This window comes from Arvicanthis niloticus, chromosome 10 (assembly GCF_011762505.2).
Source record: "Arvicanthis niloticus isolate mArvNil1 chromosome 10, mArvNil1.pat.X, whole genome shotgun sequence".
Lineage (NCBI taxonomy): Eukaryota > Metazoa > Chordata > Mammalia > Rodentia > Muridae > Arvicanthis > Arvicanthis niloticus.
In genome coordinates this window covers 58,435,298-58,442,597 of record NC_047667.1, presented here as the reverse complement: position 1 = coordinate 58,442,597, position 7,300 = coordinate 58,435,298, and the positions used below count along the sequence as shown (strand labels likewise).

The window sequence follows — 7,300 nt, the reverse complement described above, 5'->3', positions numbered from 1 at the left end:
AGACCCCAGCACTAGGGAGGCAGAGGCAGGAGGATCACTGACTGCAAGTTCAAAGACTGGGATGGTCCAGTGAGTTCAAGGTCATCGTATCTAACAAAACAAAACAGTAACTCCTGTCACAGCAAAGGTGAAATTTCCCAGTTTGGGGAGGTTTATCATTTTTTTTTTTCTCCTTCCTTAGGGCTATCTCAAACACCACAGGGCACTGACTGTATGGCAACCTGCACTCCCTAGGAGGCCTTTCTCTGAGACCGGTCCAGTTCAGAATTGTGTGGACATTCTGCTATGAATCAATACAAAATTACCAGTCAGGGTGCAGCCAGCAGGTAGGAGAGGTTCTCCATGAGGGCTTTGTTGGGAGGTACGTACAAATGCACTGTCAATGTGCTGGCTAAATTTTAACAGCCACGATGGTGCTTGCTAGATCAGAGGAACTGTGTTTCTATAGTGCCAGCCGATATAAGGCGATGGTGTCACCTGACAGGCATCATGTGAATAAAACCCTGGGTGCCAGCACCATTGAGATCCCTGACCGTGCCAGCCTCAAGGCCTAGTTTTAATTACACCAGAGCCACTGTGTCCAATTGTTCCCAGTGACACCTCTCCTCCCAGGCACCTCTTTATTGTTCCACCCACTCTCAGTGGCCGTTCAGGTGTCTCCAGTTTCCAGTCATTCTCTCATTGCCATGGTTTCCGTTGATGTGTGGTGACGTCATCGCCAACTAGGACACAGCTTCCTTTGGCTGGTTACAGCTCGCCACACCTGTCTTTTCACTCTGTGACACAAATGCCTACTGTTACCAGGGCTCTTTCACATGGACATGTGACTTCCAGGTGATCAGGGAGATAGGACACGGAGCAGAAAGGTGTTCAGTTCACCTAACAAGAGAGACAGCCTCCGTCACAGCCCAAGGTCAACTGAAAGGAGATGGTAAGTTTGTCATCTTTCAAAAGTTTTGCTATGTCACACATGGAAAACTTTTACAAGAAAGCTAAGGAAAAAGATCCAAAATCCCATCTGTAGGCTGGGAGATAGCGCTGTCGGTTAACTTTTTTTCTTTGTAAACATGAATATGTGAGCTTGGTCCCCAGAAGCCATGTAAACAGGAGCTGGGCATGGTGTTTGTCAGTCCAGTGCTGTGGAGGCAGGGACGGGTGGATTCCAGGGACTCTCTGGCCCACCGGACTTGCTAACTCAGAGAACTTCAGGCCAGTGAGAAAGCCTGTTTCAAAAAAAGAAAAAAAAAGGTAGCTGATGACCAAGGAATGATTGTCCTTTGGCCTTCACATGCACACGCACACACACACGCACACACAAATACACACACACAAACACATACATGCACACATAAACAGACACACACATACACACACACAAACACACACAAACACACACATATACACACACAACACACAAACACACACACAAACATACACATACACACATATACACACACTCAAACACACACCTACACACACACAAACACACACATAAACAGACACACAAATATACACACACATACACACACACACTAACACACACACAAACACACACATAAACAGACACACAAATATACACACACATACACACACACACTAACACACACACGCATACACACACACCACAACTAGTACCACCCCCCTCCCCACCCCCTACTAACTAACTCACTAATTTAAATATTGTTTCTTGGGACTCAGGAGGCAACTCTGCTGTGAGGAGCACTTGCTCTTACAGAGGTCACAGCTGTTGTTCCCAGCACCCACAGGGCAGCTCACACTCATCTGTAACTCCAGTCTGGGAGATCCCACATCTACCTCTTTAATCCCTCTGAACACCAGACACATGTGCTACATACATGTATATACAGGTAAAGGATGCATACACATAAATTAAAAATAAATAAATCTTTAGAAAGAAAAAAAAAAACCTGCCAGGCAGCATACACCCTTATCCCAACATTCCGAAAGCAGAAGGGAGTGCATCTCTGTGAGTTTGAGGATATCCTGGTCTACATAGCAAGTTCCAGGCTATCCAGGGCTACATAGTGAGACCCTTTCACAGAACAAACCAACCCAGCCATTTATCCTTCTACATAGAGAATTGAGGGGACCCCAAGATGGAGACCAGCTATGTGACCATCTTCCATCTTCTCACCCTTTGGCAGACATACATGTTTCGCTGCAGAAGCTCTAGGGACTGGGCGCTCTGGACGAAGGTGAAGGGAGGGACTTACACATGGATAGTAGAGAATGTGGCATGCCGTGTGCTCCGCTGTGTGCCTCAAAACACCATGAAACAAATGGGGATTAGAAAGAGTCGGATATGGAAGATCTAAGGCTGCTGAGATTCTAAAACTTAGAGCAAAACCAGGTCTGTTTTAGTGGCCTCTGGGACAAAGAGAGACACGGAATAGAGTGGAGACTCTTCCTTCCCAAGCTCCCCAACTCCCACCCACACAGGCCACTGGGAAACTGAGCAGCTTAAGGTGAGGAGGGGCTCTCTCTCATCTGGCAGTGTCGCCGGGGGATGTCTCCTTTTATCCAACATGTATGCATCTTGACTCGGATTTTCCCCTTACCAAACTCATTCCTCTTGCTGGGTTTCTTGCTGGGTTCCCAGTGCGTGACTGTCATTACCACTAGTGACATAAACCACACACAGGAAGTCATCATGGCTTCCCCCTCCCTCTCTGACTCCATATCCCATCAACCACCCACAGTCCATGTATATCTTGTATTCATTCCATGGCCACTTTATGAGTTCATGACAAGTCATCTCATCACCTAGGTAGTTCCAGGGCTTTATTGGAAGTGTGCCAATCTGTCTGTCCTTCCCCGGTATAACCAGAACAGTTCTTGTACCTTGGAAATGGCTTCATTACAACTGCTTATGTCGCTGGTCACATCATCTGTGTTGCTGATGTACGAGGCTCTCCCCATTGTACTTCACAGTGCAGCTGCCTCCACAAGTGCCCACATCCCACCTACCCTTCCAGCTTTTATAATGCCAAGCCACCGAACACCCCCTGAACTTGAAATCCTTTCTTACCCTCCCTCTCCCTTGCCTTTACCTTCCCTACATATCTTTAAAAAACAAACAAACAGAAAAAAAACCCACGTCTTTCTGTTTTCAGTCTAAGGAGTTTTCTCAGTGATCATCTCTGATTTGTCTTTTAATCTTGAGATCCTGGCATTTGACTGTTGTGCTTATCAATATATACTACAGACTCAGAAAATAGTTTTTATTGGAATAAATGAATTCTAACTATTAAACTTAAAAATAGACCCCTAAAACTTGTCTCTAGTTTTAAACTCTCCTGGTAGTGTGGCTATTACTCATCAATATAAGAAAAATTCACCTTGAGCTTAGTACTGTAGCAGATTGTAAGTCATTGATAGGAACCAGGAATACTGACTTTGGGAATCTAAGCTTCTTCCATCTGTCCGAGGGCCAAACTCTCATTTAGAGGATTATCTTCAAACATGATAGGTGTTGTCTAGTTTATTGAAACATGTATCTCCTGATCTGTATTCTAAAGATACAATAGTTTCACAATATTACTTGATCTGTACTTTAAAGATACGCTATTACTATGTACTTCATAGAATTATAGTGAAAAGTGAAATGATGTATTTACACACAGTGCTTAGTATGACACTGGACACATAGGCAGTGCTCCACAAAGGACAGTTATGGTTATTTCTACTGGTTTTAAGTTTCATCTCAACATTGTGTCAGTCATCAGGAGAATTGTTTTTAACTTTGTGAAGGTCAAATGCCCGTAAGAGTCTACAAATGCAGGGACAACCTCAAAGCAATTAATAATTAAGCCCATGTATAATCAGTTTTCATTTGATGCACTAGAGATTAAATGTATAAAAATGAAAAGCGTTTGAGAGTTTTCAATGGTGTTCCATGAATTTCATGTCATATTCGCTGGAAGAAGCAATGAAAATATACTATGACTGTATGTTGCATTAAAAGAGAAGAATAACAAGAGATTTGAAGTATAGTTATAAATAAATCATCAATACTTAGGTGAAAGACTGTAGATGTATTTGAATCTCTTATGCTTCTTGCAAAATGTTTAAAGAAAAAAAAAAGGCTTGGTAGGCGTGGAAAGTCCAGCACAAAGAGCTACCTTAAATTTCCAACAATCCTATTTGGCCAGCATGTCTGCTGACAGAATTCAAGATGGAGAAAAATCACTTGAGAATTCTTAGGGATAGAGTTACCTAAATTGGCGGCTTCAAATAACACAACATAACAGTGGTTCTCAACCTTTCTAATGGTTTGACCCTTTAATTCAGTTCCTCCTGTTGTGATGACAACTGCCCCCCCATGAAATTATTTTTGTTGCTACTTCTTAACTGTAATTTCACTACCTTTATGAATTGTAATGTAAATATCTGATAAGCAGATGGTCTTAGGCAACCCCAGTGAAATGGTCATTTGAGCCCTAAAGCGATCAAGATTCACCAGTTGAGGACCAGTGAAAGATAGGAAGGTTTTTTAAATTAAAAATCTTTCTTAAGCCTGACATCATTCTTCAAACAGAAAAGGCTACACACTGTTAAATAAGAGTATGACCAAAAGACAGAACATATGTTAGAAACACTCAGAATTGCTGGGCATCCTTCCAGGCATCTTCTCCTGTTGGCTGGGATCTACCCACTTCCACTGCCTGGAAATGCCCTTCAGACGCAAACACATGGCAATTGAAACCTAATCAGGACATACCTTCCTAATATAATCTATCAGGACTCTGCTTGATGTTGGAGAGGGAATGTAGAATTTTTAATAACTTAATCTCTTAAAATGGCTACACTAGGGGCTGTCTTGATTTGATGCACTAGAGATTAAATGTATAAACATGAAAAGATCCTTTGTCTTAGCAATTATCCAATAATCTATTTTAGAAGTTTTTTTTTTAACTGGCTGGTTGTGGCTTTAATCCCAACACTTGGGAGGCAGAGGCAGGTGGATCTCTGAGTTCGAGGCCAGCCTGGTCTACAAATTGAGTTCCAGGGCAGTCAGGGCTACACAGAGAAACCCTGTCTTGAAAAAAAAGTATTTAATAACTGTTACACTTAAATTTTCTCCCAGTTTGGGAAATAAACATTACAATGGAGTGGACCCTCAAATTAGGATTAGAGCATATATATATATGTATATGTTATATCATAAATATATAACCATATATATATGGTATATAATATATGTGATATATGATATATAACTCTCTCTCTCTCTGTCTCTCTCTCTCTCTCTCTCTCTCTCTCTCTCTCTCTCTGTGTCTTGGACAGGACCTCATGTAGCCCAGGATAGCCTTGAATTCACTATGTAGCTGAGGTTGACCTTGGTTGGATTACTGTTCTTTCTACCTTCACCTCTCAAGTATTAAAAATACAGACAAGTTACACCACACTTGTATAACTCAATTAATATTGTAATTGTCTAAATTTAATTGATTTTTCAAATTAATATTTTAGTCAAGTAGAAAATTGTTCATCTATTATTGCCCACCCAGTCTTTTCATGTATATTTTCTAGATAATCATCACAATTATAAAAATAATGAATAATAGCAGTTTCTCCCTGAGGACCTATCATGCCCTTAGCCACCTGTTCGTTTCTTGGCAAGATGGACAGTAATAGGCATGAGCCTCTTTATGGGGAGAGAGCCTTTAATTCAATTGGAAAGTCATTGGTTATTCCCACGACATCCATGCCACTACTGCATGCCTGATCATACCTTTCCAGGTTGGTGATTATAACTATGGGACAATGGGATGATCTGAAAATAACAAATACAACTTTCCACTCATTCCTGGTTACTGCAGAGGAGCTGCCTATCACCTCCTCCTTTCTATCCACTCCTGTTTGTTTATGAAAGATCCTGATCCTGGGTTTTAACAAGATTCATGGATGTCCGAGAAAATATTTCTCAGCCGGAGCCTCCACATAGCTCTCTGTGGTCATGTGTCCAAGTTCTTATCTGAGACATGAAGCTGGAGAAATCTGAAAATCTCCCTGGTACAACATGGCCTTGGAAGAAATTTGTCTAAAGCTTTCTTTCTTTCTTTCTTTCTTTCTTTCTTTCTTTCTTTCTTTCTTTCTTTCTTTCTTTCTTTCTTTCTTTCTTTCTTTCTTTCTTTAACAAGGTCTCATTATATAGCCTCTAGTCTGAGATTTACTAAGTAGGGCCAGGCTCGCATGGAGAAGCTCCTTACTGGTGCAACTGCCTGGAAGTGTGCAGGGGACCAGTGATACAGTTTTCATGAATCTCTCCTGTTGGGACAAGCTTCTCAATGTTGCCTCTGCCTGGGTTAATCATGTTCCTGTATGCAACCCTCATTCAAGCTTCATTAAGTAAACTCATTTGTTTCTCCAAGTTGGACTTTGATTATATCATTTATTTGGTCTGCTATTGCCCTATCTGGAATGAATAGAGAAGACTCTTCAGAAAAATCTCACAAGAGGAATCCACACAAACTTACCTATTTACAACCACAATGTGAAAACAGAAAGTTCCTGGGCCAGTCAAGCCTTCAGATAGACACAATGCAGCTGCTGTCTGGACTGAAAAGTCTGTTAAAGACCCCGAGGTACAAGGACCATGTAAGGCACAGTAGAGTCCTGATGGGAGAAACCAAGACAGTAAATACACAGGTTGGCTCAAGAGTTAATGGGGACAAGTGTCATATAGCATTCTTTCATTTCTGCATCATGAAACATCACAGAAGCAGTATACTATAGTCAGAAGACGACAAGTTTTAAAGCATTGGGGAGAGAGCTAAGGCTAGCCTCTCAGGGCATCTGCTCGTTGTTATGGTAAGAGGTACTGGTCAAGCTTGGGTCCCAGGCTTTGAAGTGCTATAGATTTGATTTATTATGAAGCCCAGAGTGATTTGGCCTCCTGGAGCTCAACTACTCAAACAGCCTCCCCACAGAGGACTGTCTGAGTCAGAATGCTAATGTATTAATTTACTTCGATGAATAAAACTGTCACGTGGATCTGATAAATGTCATTTTTATGCTGCTTTCTCTTCCCTGTCTAGACCTGTGGTTCTCAACCCTCCCAGTGCTCCGACCCTTTAATACATCTCCTCATGTTGTGGTGACTCCCAATCTTAAAATTATTGTGTTGATCCTTCATAACTGTTATGAAATGTAATGTAAGTTTCTGATATACAAGATAACTGATATTTGACCCCTGTGGGGGTTGAAATCCACAGGTTGAAAGTCACTATTCTAGAGTCTCCCTAGAAAAACCTTAAGCGTATGCACACACGTGGCA

The 7,300-nt window shown here is 41.6% G+C and overlaps 1 long non-coding RNA gene across 1 annotated transcript; it reads left to right on the top strand.

Moving 5' to 3' along the window:
* Positions 1-226: 226 nt before the first annotated feature.
* On the top strand, positions 227-6,072 carry LOC143443729 (uncharacterized). The gene is made up of 3 exons (XR_013112948.1): positions 227-326; positions 805-931; positions 5,308-6,072. It is a non-coding gene; the product is annotated as an uncharacterized LOC143443729 (long non-coding RNA).
* The last annotated feature ends 1,228 nt before the right edge of the window (positions 6,073-7,300 follow it).